Source organism: Lampris incognitus, chromosome 1 (assembly GCF_029633865.1).
Source record: "Lampris incognitus isolate fLamInc1 chromosome 1, fLamInc1.hap2, whole genome shotgun sequence".
NCBI lineage: Eukaryota > Metazoa > Chordata > Actinopteri > Lampriformes > Lampridae > Lampris > Lampris incognitus.
The window spans coordinates 18180907-18200534 of record NC_079211.1 but is presented as its reverse complement, the minus strand read 5'-3'; positions in this window follow the sequence as shown (position 1 = coordinate 18200534).

Genomic DNA, 19628 nt, shown 5'->3' with positions numbered 1-19628 from the left:
CCCTTACCACTGATACACACTGAATACAATTACCCCGCAAATTTGCTCATTTGTCATGTTGACAGACTAGCTCAGGATGCCCTATGTCTAAATCACCTATATGTATGTAAAGTTTATAATGTTACTCTCTCTGTGACATTTTTTTTTTATTAATGCTCCAGTTCCCAAAACCCACCAGCCAACTGGAGAGAATGTTTATCACCAGTGAAGACTGCGCAGCAAAAGCATTCAAGCTGGCCTCTTTTCAAAATGATACACCTTTTTCTAGAGACATATGTTGAAGAAATAGGCTAACAAATTGTGATTATTGAGCAAGAAAAAAATATCCTGCACAAGGGTAAATTTACCAAGGGTAAATCGGATTGGTGGAATGGCCCAACTAATACGAAATAGTGGTATTAGTTGGAAAATTACAAACCCTATTCTCTTCATTTTAGCTACTATTTTTCCTACTTCTCTTATCAAGGTTTACCTTGTCTGCAAATTGGTGACTATCATTTCTTCAGGATTCTTTTTCCTGTAAAACAGCATCTGCCAGGAGAAGGTTTCTACCACGCAGCACTCCTTTCTGCATGTTGTCCACTGAAATTGTTTACATTTGGGAGCAACACTGACTGACTAATTAGTTAAAGTCAATATGTGTGTCTCCACACTGCATTGTGTAATGGAACATGCAATGTTTAGAGGTCAAGAAAGAGTTTATGCATGTCTTTGTGTGTTTGCTCAGTGAGGGTGAACGTGTAAATGCAGGCACATGCTTCACAAATGGCTGAGATGGACTCTATCGCACACCTTGTCCCCTCAGCGAATTCTTGTGCATATTACTTGAATGGAGATGTTTCTTCTGTCTGATGTTTTAGCACGTCAGTCCATATTTTGTGATTCAGTTCTGATTCTTGATTGCCTGTTGACTTGGTTATGGATAACTTTGACCTTAACATCTACTTAAACTGGATCTATGACTTGAAATGGAAGATGCCAAGAAGACAGCAACGTAAGAGCAAGAATGCAGAACAAAGTTTTTTTTATAGCCTAAAGTAATGACTGCATCTCTCTCTCTCTCATGCATTTTTAATTGCCTTTGTGTATAAAAGGTTCTATATAAATAAACACGTCTCGTCTGTTTCTTTCTCTCTCCCTGTTCTGAAATGGCTCAATCATCTCACAACCTTAAGGTGACAATTTCCTGCCAAGCAATCCATTTTCCCCTATTCAACCACAGGCGAATTTCATAACATTTGCTACAGAGGTAAATTATCTTCTAATGACTTTGCTCAGTGCTGCACTTACCACTTCCCCAAAGAGGCCTGTGAACATAACCTGTTTGTACAGTGTATTTGTTTGGATTCCATGCAAACTCCTGGACCACTCGGTTGTATGTTTACAATAGCAGTGAGGGACCTGAATTGGACACAGATTTAGGGAGTCAATTTAGACTGACTGAACATTTCCATCAGGAATTGAATTATAGCACTGAAGACTTGGAAGTTGGCTTGGACTCTTGTGTTTAAGTGGCTGGAGTACAACACTCCTTTTAAGTGGTACTTACAAGTGTAGCTCCTCTATTGTTTGTCTGTATTCTGACACAAGCTGGGAGAGTAATAGATTGACTTCACCATGCAGGAGGTTTGGTGGTGCACAGTCATTAGCTGGACCTGTAATAATGAATAGCTTACATTAACCATATGTCCTACTGTTATTGTAACTAGAGACTGGCCACTTTGATTTACAGGAATAGTTTGACAAAAATCAGACTGTCATTCACTGTTTAGGTTGAAAGTTTGGAGGATAGTGACCTTCATTAACGATCATCAAGTCTGTTTAAATATCTCAATTTTTCTCTGGTTTTAAATCATGCACAGGAAGCACAGAGGCAGAGAACAATTAGAGATGCATTAGTCCAACAGCAGCAGGTTTTGGTTTTTTTTTTGGTGCTGGCCTGTCACAGCAAGAGCCTTGTTGTGCCATGCCACCCCTAATCCTCCCATAATCTCTGTCTATCCCTTGACACCAAAGTGGCTGTCTCTCCAAGCATTACCCAACATGCTTTTGAAGATTACTAAATACAAGACAAAGATCCTTGTCAGTTGAGTAAACAGGTGCCTAATATGGTGCTGCAAATAGCGATGTGGTATGAGGTGCATGTGTGCTGCTGTATTTATCTGTGTGTGTGTGTGTGTGTGTGTGTGTGTGTGTGTCTGTGTGTGTGTGTGTGTGTGGTGGGGGGCTGGATGGTTAACGTCCAATGGCAAGGGAATGTCTGGCCGTATACTGCACTTCATCAGAGGAGCTCAGCAGGCGAAGTGGAAGCTATGCACTGTATTTTAAAACAAAACTCCTGCCAGTAACATTAGCATTAGTAGTAGTAGAATTACCAGCTTGACAATTGGTTTCAATAACCGTTTCAGCTGCTATGTTCTACTACTGTTTCATCTGCCAACTGGACACACTTCAGATTCTCGCCCACATCTGTGTGAGAAACACGAGAAATAGCAAAATAAAATTCTGACATATGTTTCAGATAACCTAACATGATGTTTTATGTATTCTGCAATTATTTTATCATTTGTATCATATGGACAATATTTTTGTTGAAAGGTTAGGTACCCCTTTAAGCCAGACTCTGCCTTTATAAAAAGTATTTAATGCATGTGATGTTGCTAATCTTTCTTCAAAAACAAATTGTAATATAACAGGATGAGAATTTGCATTGTCTAAATTAATTTTCAGTAGGGATGGAAAATAAAGAAAACTCTACAAACCAAAAATATAAAATGACACATTTTTTTTGCTTTTACCATATCAAGCTTTCCTCCAAGCCAGTTCAAAATTGAGAAGGATTGTAGCATATATTACAAAGAGGAGGTTGGTATCTTCATATGATAATAAGATAATACATTTTCAGCCTGTAGCTTTGCACATTTCAGGTCTTGGTAATGAGCATGCAGAGAGAACAGACAGTACCAGTCAGGGTTGGACTCAGACTAAAAAATGGCAATGGACTTTTTTACCCTGACCAGCCCACCACAACCAGCCCGTAGATACTCCACCACCCCTCCCCCATTGATGCACATGCAAACAGAGGAGCCCTTAATACCACCTCTTATAAGCATAATGGATGGATACTCTAGGCTACTGTAACACAAATAAAGAGCTATTTTAAGAGCAAGTGAAAGGTTTGTCACCAGCAGGCCACACACGCACACGCACACGCGCGCGCACACACACACACACACACACACACACACACACACACACACACACACACACACACACACACACACACACACACACCGCATCAGCATAATATTCAATTGTACACCCAACAAAAACTATACCTAATAATATTAAAACAGGCAATTGGCTACTACAGTCCAAAGTTGTAAATTAGCTTACTTTTGGTGATTACAGCAGGAAACTACAGGACTTGGTGTTGAACATTGTTTCATTATAGCCCAACGATTCAGTCGGTTCTCTTTCAAAGTCAGTCTGTATGTCATCATCGATGCCTGACTGACAGTTTATCCCACTGACAGGTGAAAACAGTCTTTCAACAGTACAGCTCCTGATGGGGAAAGGGCTGACTTAGCTGCCAAATAAGTGTCGTTATTACTTAGCACTTGTTGAGAAACTGGCCCGGGAGTAGGTGTCTGGGTTGAGAATGATGGCTGAACTTGAGCTGAATTCTCGTCCTCCTGCGCCTCATGATGTCTTTTTATGACAAACTTAAATAAACTGCTTCATTTCGCCATGATTTTTATCTTAACCTACATTAAAAGAAGCTAAATAGTGGAAAGAAAATCATTCAAATGAAGGTCTGGCTAGGCTGAGGTTGGCTTGCTGTTCTTTTGCCACCCAAGGTTAATACAGCAGCAGCATGCAATTTTATTTAAAGTTGATCCGGTGATATAGAGGATACTTCTATAGACCATTATAAATATCATGCTATTCTGTTAACTCATATTCAAAATGTCTTTTACTATTAGAGGAAGCATCCACACAAATACGAAGAGATGGAAAGACTGCAGCAGGAATTCTGGAAAAGACCACGGCTGTCTTCAGATGATGAGTCTGGATCTGCTAGGGATCAGCCCAATACAACTGCAAAGTTTCTCACAATGCAAATAGTTAGTGCTGCTGTGTCCCAGGCAAAATTCAACAAACCTTCAGGTTTCTTGTGCAAGGCCTCCATCCACTCAGCATCTTTGAGAGACCATAATTTAAAAAGTATCTCCATGAGTCGGTACCTGGAAGGCAGCAACTGTCAAGAAAGACACTCGTGAAGATGGTGGACAATGAGTCTGTGCACATGCGCACAAACCTCTGCATTACTCACTCTGAACAAGAACCTGTGGCAACAACAACTGATGCATGGTCAACCAGGAACAGAAGCTTTTTGGGTGTCACTGTTTATTGCATCGATCAAGAAACACTCCAGATTCAGTCTGGACCTCTTGCTTGCCGTAGAACCATGGGAGACATTTGATGCTCTACATTTGATAGTCATTCTACATTTGATATTCTAGCTGGTATGCTGGAAGACAAAGATTTTAAGATCCAGCACAAAGTTAGTCTCACAACCACAGACAATGGGTCTAACTTTGTAAAGGCTTTCCAAGTGTTTTCCGACATGCAAGACATTGATGAGAGGGAGGGTAACATGACAGAGACCTGGTCTTCATCGAAATGACAAACATACTTAATGATCCTGGAGAGAAGGTTAACACTTCACAACCCCAGAGATGTGCCAGTCACACATTGAACCTCGTGGCAACCAACAATGCAGGAGAGGCTGCCAAAATTTCAGAGCCATTCAAAAAAAAATATCCAGATCCACTCTTGGGAAATGTCAAGCCTTTGGGAACAAGAAAGAAGAAAGCCACCTATTTTGTCATTGTACAGGTGACAATGGAATTTGTCTTCTGCATTTAACCCATCCTATTGTATAGGAGCAGTGGGCAGCTGCAGCGCCTGGGGATCAATTCCAGTTCTTCTTTCCATTACCTTGGTCAGGGGCACAGACAGGAGGAATATTAACCCTTACATGCATGTCTTTTTGATGATGGGAGGAAACCCATGCAGACATGGGGAGAACATGCAAACTCCACACAGGACCCGGTGGGGCCTGTGGTTCGAACCCAGGACCTACTTGCTGTGAGGCAACAGCACCAACCACTGGGCCACCGTGCCACCCTATAACCAGATCCACATGCGTGCTTCAGACATCATCCAGGAGATACTTGGAAGCCAGCTAGTCATTTCAATGCAACTCATTGGCTCTCCACCTGCAGTGCCCTGGAGAGACTGAAGAAAATCATCACTGCTCGAGAAGGAGAACTGGATGATGTGTGTGGAAGGCTTGAGGTACCTCACTTCAAATAGGTAGAGAAGACATTCAGTGAATATGTCAAGGTATATGCTATTGACACAGCAGTTTTGAGACGAGTTTACAATATACTCAGCATGTGTTGTAGTGCAAGATAATTTTGAGGTAACCTCTATAAGATTCTATATACATTTAACTATACTTTTTTTTTAAATTTATTTTTATTCTAAACATGTAAAAAAAAAGAACAAAAACACAACAAACCAACACAACTCAATAAACAACTTCTCAAAACAACAAAAAAATTAAATATTACATGTTCGAAATGGATTAGGAGTAAGTACACATTTATTTATTCCTACCCCTTCTCCACTACTCAATTAACTCATAATTTTCATCTTCATGTCTACATACAACCCAAATATCACCTGGTGTAAATAATATAAAACTTAAGTTATCACAACTGTTCTGTCCCCATCAGGATATTATGTTCTTTTAGTTTGGTTTATCTCCCTCTGCTGGCAGTTCCTTCTATAACATCAGTTTATGCATTCAAGCATGTGACCTTTGTAGCATGTAACTCAGTCAGGAAGTTGATTGTGAGCATAACAGCCTCATGGTTTTTGTCGAAATTTGCCTTTTTCAACCCGCTTCAATCTTCTACGTCAGTGTTTCCCAAACCAGTCCTCAAGGACCCCCTATTCTGCAGATTATCTTTGCAACCCTGAATAGGCACCTGTTTGTAGTTATTCAACCAATCAGCAATGAATTATGTCAGATTTTGCACACCTTGCATAATTAAGCGCTATGATATGATTCGTTGAGTAAGTAAAAGCAGGGCTACCTACGCAGGTTACAATTAAAATCTGCAGGATAGAGGGTCCTTGAGGACTGGGTTGGGAAACACTGTTCTACATTCCATGCCTTTGGTAGCATTCTCGGTACGTCAAATGTATACCGACATACGGTTCTAACTTCTTGTTAATTATGCTTACTAAGTTTGATGTGCAATGTGAGTATTTTGATGATGATGATTGTTTGATAGCTCATATCAGCACGGCAGCATGCTAGCATGTTTGAGTAAGCTAGCTAGCTAAACTTACCTTGTGTTATGCTATATGTAGTTATATTTTCCGTATTTTCTTTTGACAATTATTGTTGTATGGTGTTTGTGACTCATCTCTATATTTAAGTGACATTTGTAATGGTGTTTTATTTCTCAGTTTCACCCTTTTTCTGTCAATAAACTGACACATGATCCCAGTCTCCAGTGATTGATGGCAGAAGGTGTTTAGCTGCTTGTCAGATTGCACAGGGTTACTTGCATGCAGGACAAGATAACAACTCATCCATCCATCCATTATCTTAACCGCTTATCCTGCTCTCAGGGTCGTGGGGATGCTGGAGCCTATTCCAGCAGTCATTGGGCGGCAGGTCGGGAGACACCCTGGACAGGCCGCCGGGCCATCAGCAAACATCGCATCTGTGGTGTTCTTTCATGGCATGAAACCATACCGCTGCTCACTAATCATCACCTCTCCTCTTAACATAGCTTCTATTACTCTTTCCCATATCTTCATGCTGAGGCTGATCGACTTTATTCCTCTGTAGTTGCTACAGTTCTGCACATCGCCCTTGAAAATCAGTATAAGTATGCTTCTTCTCCACTCCTCTGATATCCTTCTAGTTAAAACCCCCACTGCCACGTCTCCTAAACATCTCCATGCCTCCACAGGTATATCACCGGGACCAAGTGCCTTTCCACTCTTCATCCTCTTCATAGCTTACCTCACTTCCTCCTTGCTAATCCACTGCACTTCCTGATTCACTATCCCCACATCATCCAACCTTCTCTCTCTCTCTTATTTTCTTCATTCATCAGCCCCTCAAAGTACTCCTTCCACCCTCTCAGCACACTCTCCTTGCTTGTCAGCACATTTCCATCTCTATCCTTGATTGCCGTAACTTGCTGCACATCCTTCCCAGCTCAGTTCCTCCGTTTAGCCAATCGGTACAAGTCCTTTTCTCCTTCCTTAGTGTCTAACCTGTAATACAACTCACCATATGCCTTTTCCTTTGCCTTTGCCACGCTGCATCTCCTTGTACTCCTGTCTTTTCTTCGTCTCTCTGACTATCCCACTTCTTCTTTGCCAACCTCTTCCTCTGTATAATTTTCTGTACTTCTTCATTCCACCACCAAGTCTCATTGTCTTCCTTCCTCTGTCCTGATGACACACCAAGTACCTTCCTAGCTGTCTCCCTTACTATTTCTGCAGTGCCTGCCTTGCCATAAGGCAACTTCACTACCACCCAGCGCCTGTCTTAACTCCTGCCTGAACTCCACACAAGAGTCTTCCTTCTTCAACTTCCACCATTTGATTTTCGGCTCTGCCTTCAATCGCTTCCTCTTCTTGGTCTCCAAAGTCATCCTATAAACCATCATCCAATGCTGCCTAGCTACGTTCTCCACTGTCACCACCTTGCAGTCTCCAATCCCTTTTAGATCATGCCTTCTACATAAGATATAGTCCACCTGTGTGCACTTTCTTCCACTCTTGTACGTCACCCTGTGTTTCTCCCTCTTCTTGAAATAGGATATAGGCAATAGAATAAGATCAATCAAGATGAATACCCTCCCCAGACTACTATATCTATTCACAGCTTTGCCAGTAGAGATCCCTGTTAAACAGTTTTAGAGATTGGGACAAACACATTTCTAGGTTCATATGGAACAACAAAAAAAGACCTCGAATAAAATATTCATCCCTGCAGCTGCCTAGGGAGAGGAGAGGTATGGAACTACCAAACTTGAGAGATCATTTTTCATCTGCTCAATTAAGTTCACTAGTGCTTTGGTGTAATTCAACATATGAAGCTAAATGGAAAGACAGAATTTTCTTTGGTGGATACACCAACACAGTCGGTTCTGGGTTGTCTCAAAAGAGTGAAAGAAATATTTCAGTCACAAAACCAAGGTGTCGGCCTTTCCATTAAGATGTGGTTAGAGGTGGTTAAACGATTCCAGCTTCATAGATAAATAAAAGTACTAAGTTGGCCAGCCTACAACCCAAACTTTACACCAGCAGTATATGACCACAGACACAGGCAATGGACCCACCATGGCATAACTGCATTCTGTAGAATCATATCAAACAGGGCACTCGACAGCTTTCAGAACTTATGCCAATTATTTGAACTCAATAATAGACAGGATTTTTTTATAGGTACTTATCGGTCCGCCACTTTTTTCTGAAGGAGATCAAAGGCCCTCAACCTAAAAATCTTTCAAAACTTATCCAGATTTTTGTAAGGGTGAAAGTAACAAACGGGTCATTGGAAAATTATACAACGCTATCACTTCAATGAACAGAAATTCAGTTGACTATGTACGACAGCGTTGGAAAAACGATAGGTGGGTGGAAATACCTCAGGATTTGTGGTTATATGCCTGGGAAACTCTTTGCACCACCACTAACTCACTGACCTGGAGGGACTTCTGCTTGAAGGCCTTGATTCAGTTTTTTATAACACCAAAGCAGAAATCCAAATTCTCTGGGACCCACCACCCTTGCTGGAGAGAGTGTGGATCAATGCAAGTGGCCCATGCCCACATATTTTGGTTGTGTCTACATATTCAACCTTTTTGGGGAAAAAGTGAGACGTTTGATATCTAGGATCCTGGGCTTCAATATTGGTGTGTTTTTTCCTCTCTGTATCTTAGAGTTCCCCAAAAAAACTTATGTAAAAGTGATACCTATCTCCAGCAAAATTTCTTGGCAGCATCTAAAAAAGCTGTAACCAAATGTTGGCTGCAGAGAAATACTCCAAATATGACTGCTTTCAATCGAAAAATTGTGTGCAGCAGCAATCTATTGAGGTCCTGGCCATCACGGAGCACAAGGGCAATAAGTTTTTGTTTACACAATCCATTAGACATTCACGGCTGCAAAGAAAATAATAACACTGAAAAAAAAAGAAAAGAAAGGATTTGGGTGTGGTGCGATCACTGGGGGGGGGGGGTCATCCCAACCTGAATTGAGCAGTCATACGATCACTGCGCCTGAAAATGAAACTGCACCGATAAAATGGGAGTGGCACCACGTGACCTTCTCAACTAAACTAAATTAAACTATTATGTCCTTTTAAACAAATAACTTCTGTAATAATTGCCATTAATACACAGACAAGATACTATGTAACCATTAAGAAGGCCTACCTTATGTCAGAGGGCATTTTCTCTCCAAACCCATCCCTGATTTGGCTGATTACGGTCTGGTAGTCCCATGACTTGCGAAACTCGAAGGCACTGAGGATATTCCTTTGTTGATACAGCCGCTCTTTCATTTGGTGCGTGCACACCATGCCCCATAATGGATTTGTGAGCAATATGACATCTTTGTTGTTGGTCTCATGAACCCAGCCACTGAGGATGCACAAGCCAGTGCATCCTTAGTGCCGGTCCCAAGCCCGGACAAATGGGGAGGGTTGCGTCAGGAAGGGCATCCGGCGTAAAATCTTTGCCAAATCAAATATGCGGATCATAAATAAGACTTACATACCGGATCGGTCGAGGCCCGGGTTACCAACGACCGCCACCGGTACTGTTAACCAGCAGGGTGTCGGTGGAAACTATGCTACTGTTGGGCGAAGGAGAAGGAGAGGGGGAAAGCATGTCCAGAGGCAGCTAGAGAGGAGGAAGGGTAGGCATGTGGAGGTGAGAGTTGGAACTTTGAATGTTGGCACTATGACTGGTAAAGGGAGAGAGCTGGCTGACATGATGGAAAGAAGAAAGGTAGGCATACTGTGTGTGCAAGAGACCAGGTGGAAGGGGAGTAAGGCCAGGAGTATCGGAGGTGGGTTCAAACTCTTCTACCATGGTGTGAATGGGAGGAGTAATGGGGTAGGGGTAATTCTGAAGGAAGAGTATGTCAAGAGCGTGCTGGAGGTGAAGAGAGTGTCAGACAGAGTGATGAGTATGAAGCTGGAAATTGAAGGTTTATTGCTGAATGTTATCAGCGCATATGCCCCACAAGTTGGGTGTGAGATGGATGAAAAAGAAGAATTCTGGAGTGAGTTGGACGACATGGTGGAGAGGGTACCCAAGGAGGAGAGAGTGGTGATTGAATCGGACTTCAATGGACATGTTGGTGAAGGGAACAGAGGTGATGAGGAGGTGATGGGAAGGTATGGAGTCAAGAAGAGAAATGTGGAAGGACAGATGGTGGTCGATTTTGCGAAAAGGATGGAAATGGCTGTGGTGAATACATATTTCAAGAAGAGGGAGGAACACAGGGTGACGTACAAGAGTGGAGGAAAGTGCACACAGGTGGACTATATCTTATGTAGAAGGCGCCATCTAAAAGGGATTGGAGACTGCAAGGTGGTGACAGGGGAGAACGTAGCTAGGCAGCATCGGATGGTGGTCTGTAGGATGACTTTGGAGACCAAGAAGAGGAAGCGAGTGAAGACACAGCCGAAGATCAAATGGTGGAAGTTGAAGAAGGAAGACTGTTGTGTGGAGTTCAGGCAGGAGTTAAGACAGGCACTGGGTGGTAGTGAAGAGTTGCCAGATGGCTGGAAAACCACTGCAGAAGTAGAGAGGGAGACAGCTAGGAAGGTACTTGGTGTGTCATCAGGACAGAGGAAGGAAGACAAGGAGACTTGGTGGTGGAATGAGGAAGTACAGCAAAGTATACAGAGGAAAAGGTTGGCAAAGAAGAAGTGGGATAGTCAGAGAGATGAAGAAAGTAGACAGGAGTACAAGGAGATGCAGCGCAAAGCAATGAGAGAGGTGGCAAAGGCAAAGGAAAAGGCGTATGGTGAGTTGTATGACAGATTAGACACTAAGGAAGGAGAAAAGGACTTGTACCGATTGGCTAGACAGAGGGACCAAGCTGCAAAGGATGTGCAGCAAGTTAGGGCGATCAAGGATAGAGATGGAAATGTGCTGACAAGCGAGGAGAGTGTGCTAAGAAGGTGGAAGGAATACTTTGAGGGGCTGATGAATGAAGAAAATGAGAGAGAGAGAAGGTTGGATGATGTAGGGATAGTGAATCAGGAAGTTCAGCGGATTAGCAAGGAGGGAGTGAGGGCAGCTATGAAGAGGATGAAGAGTGGAAAGGCAGTTGGTCCTGATGACATACCTGTGGAGGCATGGAGATGTTTAGGAGAGATGGCAGTGGAGTTTTTAACTAGATTGTTTAACACAATCCTGGAAAGTGAGAGGATGCCTGAGGAGTGGAGAAGAAGCATACTGGTACCGATTTTCAAGAACAAGGGCGATGTGCAGAACTGTAACAACTACAGAGGTATAAAGTTGATCAGCCACAGCATGAAGATTTGGGAAAGAGTAATAGAAGCTAGGTTAAGAGGAGAGGTGACGATCAGCGAGCAGCAGTATGGTTTCATGCCACGAAAGAGCACCACAGATGCGATGTTTGCTTTGAGAATGTTGAGTGAGAAGTATAGAGAAGGCCAGAAAGAGTTGCATTGTGTCTTTGTAGATTTAGAGAAAGCTTATGATAGAGTGCCGAGAGAGGAGGTGTGGTATTGTATGAGGAAGTCAGGAGTTGCAGAGAAGTATGTAGGAGTGGTGCAGGATACGTATGAGGGAAGTGTGACGATGGTGAGGTGTGCGGTTGGAATGACAGATGGGTTCAAGGTGGAGGTGGGATTACATCAAGGATCGGCTCTTAGCCCTTTCTTGTTTGCAATGGTGATGGACAGGTTGACGGACAAGATCAGGCAGGAGTCTCCATGGACGATGATGTTCGCGGATGACATTGTGATCTGTAGCGAGAGTAGGGTGCAGGTTGAGGAGAGCCTGGAGAGGTGGAGGTATGCACTGGAGAGAAGAGGAATGAAAGTCAGTAGGAGCAAGACGGAATACCTATGCGTGAAAGAGAGAGAGGACAGTGGAATGGTCAGGATGCAAGGAGTGGAGGTGACAAAGGCATTTGAGTTTAAATACTTGGAGTCAACTGTCCAAAGTAACAGGGAGTGCAGTAGAGAGGTGAAAAAGAGAGTGCAGGCAGGTTGGAGTGGGTGGAGAAGTGTGTCAGGAGTGATTTGCGACAGAAGGGTATCAGCAAGAGTTAAAGGGAAAGTTTACAAGATGGTTGTGAGACCAGCTATGTTATATGGTTTGGAGACAGTGGCACTGACGAAAAGACAGGAGGCGGAGCTGGAGGTGGCAGAGTTGAAGATGCTAAGATTTTCACTGGGAGTAACGAAGAAGGACAGGATTAGGAACGATTATATTAGAGGGACCGCTCAGATTGGACGGTTTGGAGACAAAGCAAGAGAGGCAAGATTGAGATGGCTTGGACATGTGTGGAGGAGAGATGCTGAGTATATTGGGAGAAGGATGCTGAATATGGAGCTGCCAGGGAAGAGGAGAAGAGGAAGGCCAAAGAGGAGGTTTATGGATGTGGTGAGGGAAGACATGCAGGTGGCTGGTGTGACAGAGGAAGATGCAGAAGACAGGAAGAAATGGAAACGGATGATCCGCTGTGGCGACCCCTAACGGGAGCAGCCGAAAGTAGTAGTAGTAGTTGTTGTTGTTGGTCTCATGATACTGTGCTCAGACCCTGCAAATATGGCACCACAGTTTACAAACATATACGCAACAAAGAAGAGCATTAAAGATTTTAAACTTCACTCTACCCCTTCAGCCTAATGCTGAATATCATTTAAAAGCACACTCTTTCAGCTCAGGCACAGCTTTGTTTATAATCTACACATTAATCTCGGCAAAGCTGATTGGTTTGTTTTATTTCAGCTAGGCTACATCCATTGTTCTGCTTCTGTCAAACAGGTGAAAACAGATTTAGTCTTGAAAACAATTAGGCCATGCTTGTTGACAGTTTGTAGAAAGGAATCAACAAATGTTGTTGCAGTTACATAGGCCTATCACGTAAAATATTTCTTTCAGATAATAAAATTTTGTAAACATGTCTTTAAATTGTTAACCCCTGTATAGGCTGCACCCATATACTAACCGCAATAACCATGTTTGTAAAATCAACTGTGGGCTATAGTTGGTAAAGAACGGTACCAATAGCAAGTCTGCCAGTAAACTTAGCTCATGTATCGCCAATGATGTCTGCATCATTTAATCTGTCATTCGAAATCCATCCATTATCCGAACTGCTTATCCTGCTTCCAGGGTCGCGGGGATGCTAGAGTGGAGCCTATCCCAGCAGTCATTGGGTGGCAGGCGGGGAGACACCCTGGACAGGCCGCCAGGCCATCACACAGGGCTCTCTCTCACACACACACATTCTCACACACACACACACACACACACACACACACACACACACACACACACACACACACACACACACACACACACACACACACACATACCTAGTCGCAATTTGTTCTACCATGCGAAATAGACTGACAATGTTGGCAAGGTAGCAATGCAGCTTAATGTTTCTGGCTTGTGCTTTCAAGGGATATGTGTGGCGTATTCTTCAGATGGCTCTTCTGCAACCTGCCGGAATATGCATCCCTCTCATTGAGTCACGACGTTGTTGCAGTTTTTGATGACTAAAAGCAACTTGACAAGTTAAGATTGTCTTGAAAAAAGAAGCGACTGCACAATATTTCGGCGTATTTAGATTTATCTCGGTTTGTAGCCCCCCTTGACCTGTTAAAGTAACATTAGCCAACACGGAAAAGAGACACAGCCCACCTCAGAATTTATTTTTCTTGTCCGTTCAAGGTACGGACAGGCATTACTATGGCGGAGAAAATCAGGAATACTTTTGAAACGAAATGCCGTTTCCCCCCAGCCCACAGCAGTGAAACACAAAGACAAAAACTCATTCAAAAACTACAAGAATACACATATCCAAACTAAACAACAACAAAAAAAATCACTGTCCAAGCGAACGAACGCCAGCCAGCCAGCCAAGATGACTGTCGGAACTGCCGGTCTGCATGGGCTTGCTGTCAGCTTAGCCTGTCCCGCTTCTGCGTCCTGTCAGACCGCCCTCGGTGTTACCTCCTCGGACGCAGCTCCAGGGAAGGCCGTGGTCCCTGGGCCCACAGGATGCAGCAAACCAAGCTCTCCCAGCCGAATCGGCGCCTGCTCTACCAGCCGTCAAACGAAGACAAAACTTAGACGCAGACGTGGACAAAGACGCTGATTGGACGGTACTGGGTGAGGCCGCAGCGACCGTGAATTCGCGCCGCCATCTTCAATGGCACCTTTGCTTTGCTTTTCATGAACATTTAACTTGTTCAAGCTCTGCACTCGCGCCAACAAGATGGTGGCGGTAAGGTGGATTTTACGGCAGGGATGCACAACGCGGCATGACACAAACACACCTGCTACCCGGTTAACTAACAAAAGCGCAAACTTAATAAAAGTAAGTAATGATGAGAAACAGACAAATTACCTTTTTTTTTCTCAACGTCGCTAAGAACCAGCTTCCAAAGTTCCTTAGTTTCGTAGCGAATTGACCGTCGCAGAGCAGGCGTTTCCCCTACACCCACATCGGCCCCCTGTGCTGTGGTGGAGTTAACGCTGGTTCTTCTAAAGACTACACATTTCCTCCTCGGTATTAGAATGTGGTGCCAGACGAGTAGCCCTATTCGGTGTTGTTGCTGTTGCCAAAGACGACAAAGATTGCGGTGCTGCCAAAATGTTACTACTTAAGCTCACTGTTTGATTTCGGGCTTGACGGGACTGGGCGTCCGAGCTGCCTACCATCTTCTAAAAGAGGGCGATTGTTAAGATGGCGGACCTTTCAGAAAATCACTCCGCCAATAGCGTTCAATTTTTTTCAGTTCAATTCAAAACTTTATTGCAGACTCAAGGTCCATAACAGGCAAAGACAAATAGGTAAAAGACAAACCCTAGACAATGCACAGAGTAAACACAATAAAATAACATAAATGGAACAAGTCATTGTGTTATAAGAAGGCAGCTATACCAGTGGTCCCATTGCCGGGATTGGTAGCATGTGGCACTGAATCTTATATTAGTTAAACTCTTGATGATTACGTTATCAGAGTCATTGAGCCGGCAAATACATTTCTACATGAGCTTTCTTAGAAGAGCCTGAAAGGTACTGACTCCTGCAGCCCCAAACATTTCACTTGCACTACACCATCTAGGTCTTTTTAGCAGTATTTTCACAGCATCGTTATAAGCCACTTGAAGCCTCTATAAGCTTGCTTTTTTATAGTTTGACCAGAGGTGTGCAGCATAGAGTGCTGTACAATATGCTCTGAACAGAGACATCTTCACACTAACTGAACACATACCAAACTTTGTTCAGCTGGGTCTTCATTTGAGTGTTAGCTCGCACACACACTACTTTTTACCTCGTACACACAACTTTCTTCATTCACATGTCACATTAAAAGCTTGTGAGAAAAAGCAGCTTATGTGCAAGTTTTTTATGTGCGCGTGCAAGGTAAAAGTAGTGTATGCGTGAACTATTTTATGTTATGTGCGAGGTTAAAGTAGTGTTTGTGCAAGCTTTTTATGTGTGTGAGAAAAAGTAGTGTATGTGCAAAGTAAAAGTGGTATGCGTGCGTGCTTTTTATGTGCATGTGCGAGCAAAAGTAGTGTAAAAGGTGGTATGTGTGTGAGCTTTTTATGTGTAATAATAGTGTGTGCAAGTTTTATCATGTGTATGTGTGAGCAAAAGCAGTGTATGCGCAAGCTTTTTTATGTGTATGTGTGAGGAAAAAGTCGTGTATGTGCACATTTTCTTGATATATGGCCTAAACGGCCCCTCATACACACTGGCTGAAATGCCGCCTGGACATAAAACAAAAGTATTCACATTTGTGTATTGTGTGGAGACATGGTCAACTCGTGTCGACTAATTGTGAAACAATCCAGTCGTACACTTCATCTTTCAGCTCCCACTCCATTCCCGTGCCAGTTGCTAATCCTGCTGTAAACAATAACGGGTGCACGGAAGAGGAAGTCTTCATGGAAACGGAAGCAAGTAGCCGGCAGCTACACCGGAAGCTCCGAAATATTGCCTCTCTGGGTTCCGAGATTGATTTTGAGGTCATGTTAGAACATGAAATCCAGTGGTTAGAACTCAGTGTTGCCTATAGCAGTGTATTTTAGAGGATACTTGTTCAGATTCAATCATATAGCATCTTATTAAAAAATTATACCACTTTGTGTTTCAGGTCGTTGCTCCATTGGCAAAAGCCCTTAACCTGATCCCATACAGCCTCATATGATGCCATGCTTCACATGCACATTTCTGTACCTTATACTTCATTCCGCATGGTCTCAGGAGGTTAATATCCTCCAATCTGACATGATGGCCTACTATGGCATGCTGCTGCCCACTATTGCAACCTCATAGAGAAACTGCAAAAGATCAAGAGAGAATCCAAGCTCCAGATTGGAGGACACTCTTACTGGGGGGTAAAGCAGGGGTGAGACTTTGACACACATGCACACACACGTGCCCCCCCCCCCCACACACACACACACACAGAAACCTACACAGAGTGAGGTATTGGGAAACCTGTAAACATACTACCTAAATTACTTTTTTTTTGTTTTATTTGTCCCAGTACGATTATTACTGAAATTAATGTTTCATATTTTACCATTTTTAGAGGTTTCTGTAGATACTGATGCATTTCCCTTGGATTAATAAAAGGTATTTAATCTGTTTTCATGCTATTTGTAGAAAGCATCAAGTGCCTCATGGCAATTGTGAGCCACCCCATGTTCAGAATGGAATCCATACCAACAAAACGGAAGAGAGACAGAGACACATCTGAGAGAAGTCGTGAGATGGCTGCAAACACCTTCAGCATCTCCAACAACAGCTGATGAGGAAGAGGAACCAGCAAGTGGAGATGACATCGCTTCTGCTCCCTTGACCAAGGCAGTAGAAAGAAGAACTGGATTTGGCCCCCGGGTTGGCACGGCAGCTGCCCACTGCTCCTAGGGTGCTGTGGAGTCCACAGCTAGGATGGGTTAAATGCAGAGTGTAATTTTCCCACGGGGATTAATCAGAATCAGAATCAGAATACTTTACTCATCCCTGAGGGGAATAAAGTTTATATATTAAAAAAAAATCAAAAATCATTCTTCCCAAAGAAGAAAGATGGCAAATTAGACCAGGTGGAAGTCTATCTCAAGTCCCCGGATACGTCCCCACTACCTGTGTTCTCATCTCTGCCAAAAATGCTAAGTCTTCATAACGTTAAACACTGGTGTCCCAGCCAGTGCTGCATGTGAGCAGCTTTTCTGCATTGGCAAGGACATTTTCAGTGTTAAACGGAACCGCCTGTCGGATAAGAACTTTGAGAGACTGCTCATGTGTCATATAAGTAAAAAAGATAGGCCCATTGTTTAGACCAGTGTTCAAGGTGTTCATACTGTGAAAATGTGCAAGTTGAAGACTGTTTTAGTTGTCAAGATTGTACAAGTCAGATGTTACAAAACTGCCGAGTAACACAACGAGCCCTTTTTTTTTAGACCAGTGCTCAAGCTGGCCAAACAGTAAAAAAGTGCAAGCTAAATATTTTTTTCTAGTTGTAGTCACATAATAGAAAATCCAGATTTGTTTACAACAAAAATATAACATTCCTTGCGACTTTGTCCTTGCAAAAAGCCTGGATGGGATTGTTTTGTTTAGGACAGGTTTAAGTCTCAAGGGTATTTCAGGAAGCTGGATTGTCAGCTCACCCATGAAAAACATTTGGTTATAGTTTTTAATGTTTTGAATCTGAATTTGTAAAACTAAACTTGAATATATTAGGTGTCAATTAGTCATACATATTGATTATTGCTATTTATTAACAAATGTTGAGAGAAGTCATTGCATGCTATTTTAGACGTTACCAGGCTATCCATCCATCCATCCATCCATTATCCAATCCACTTAACCTGCTGTCAGGGTCGCGGGGATGTTGGAGCCTATCCTAGCGGTCATTGGGTGGCAGGCAGGGAAACACCCTGGACAGACCGACATGCCATCACAGGCTAACTTTGTGCAATATCCCCACCTGTACTCTTAAGTTCTGGAAGGCAGGCTGATGGACTGGTGGACCAAAGAAGAAGAAACAGCAGCCACTTTATTTTTGTGATTGTACAGGTTACAGTGGAATTTGTCTTCTGCATTTAACCCATCCTATTGTATAGGAGCAGTGGGCAGCTGCAGCACCCGGGGACCAATTCCCGCTCTTCTTTCTATTGCCCTACTCAGGGGCACAGACAGGAGTATTAATTCTAACATGCATTTCTTTTTGATGGTGGGAGGAAACCAGAGCACCCACAGGAAACCCATGCAGACACAGGGAGAACATGCAAACTCCAAACAGAAAGGACCAAGAATGGCCTGGAGTTCAAACCCAGGACCTTCTTGCTGTGAGGCAACAGTGCTAACCACTGGGCCACTGTGCCGCCCTAATGAAAAAGCTGACATTCCTTGCACTTTCCTGTGAATAGTGGCATATTTTACCTTTTTTTTATGTATGACCTGAGAACAAGTGGGCCCTTTTTGCAAAAAAACTCAATCGAGTGGTTTTTTTTGCTGGCATGTGACTTTTTCTTGTATTATATTTTGTTACAATTTCGTATCACATGTACTCTATCAATTTGGTCATGTTTTTCTTTACAAATTAGTTAGTTTGAACTAGTTTTTCCCAAGTAACTTTAGTTAGCCAGACAGTTTCTTTCTAGGGTAGCTTTGCTGTAGTTCAACTTTCAGTGTGACGCAATTGGTAGCCTGCAAAGCTATGCTTTCAAAGTCACTTCCCTAACATGGCATGTGACTATTACTCAGATAAAGTCACGATATTTTCAAAGCTAACATGAGCATAAGAGGCCTATTATTATTATTTAGTTCCTGCAGAACATGAATGAACAGATTTATGGCTTAATGAACATGTCTGTTCCTCCAGCTGTTTTTTTTCCTAACCGGTCGAGCTGTTGAGTTATCACAGGAAATCCATTATGCATATATGATAAGAAATATTTATAAAGGTACGTGAAACTGTTCAAATTCAGAGGCTGCTATTCATGTAAGGTTTTCATATTCTAAGACATAGAAATGGAGGCTTGGGAGATTTTGCATTCACTTTCTGATGCCAAAATAATAACCAAAAACAACCTCTTACCTATTTTTTTTCTCTTCTTCTCATGATGCCACCATTGTTGAGATAGTTTTGCCTCAGCTGTAATACTTTTACTTTAGGTTGATAAAAAGGAAGTCTTTACAATTTCATGAGAGCATTCTTAGCTGTGCAGGGAATACACTTGTTAAGCAAATGTACCCAAAGTTCATTTGGGAGTAAC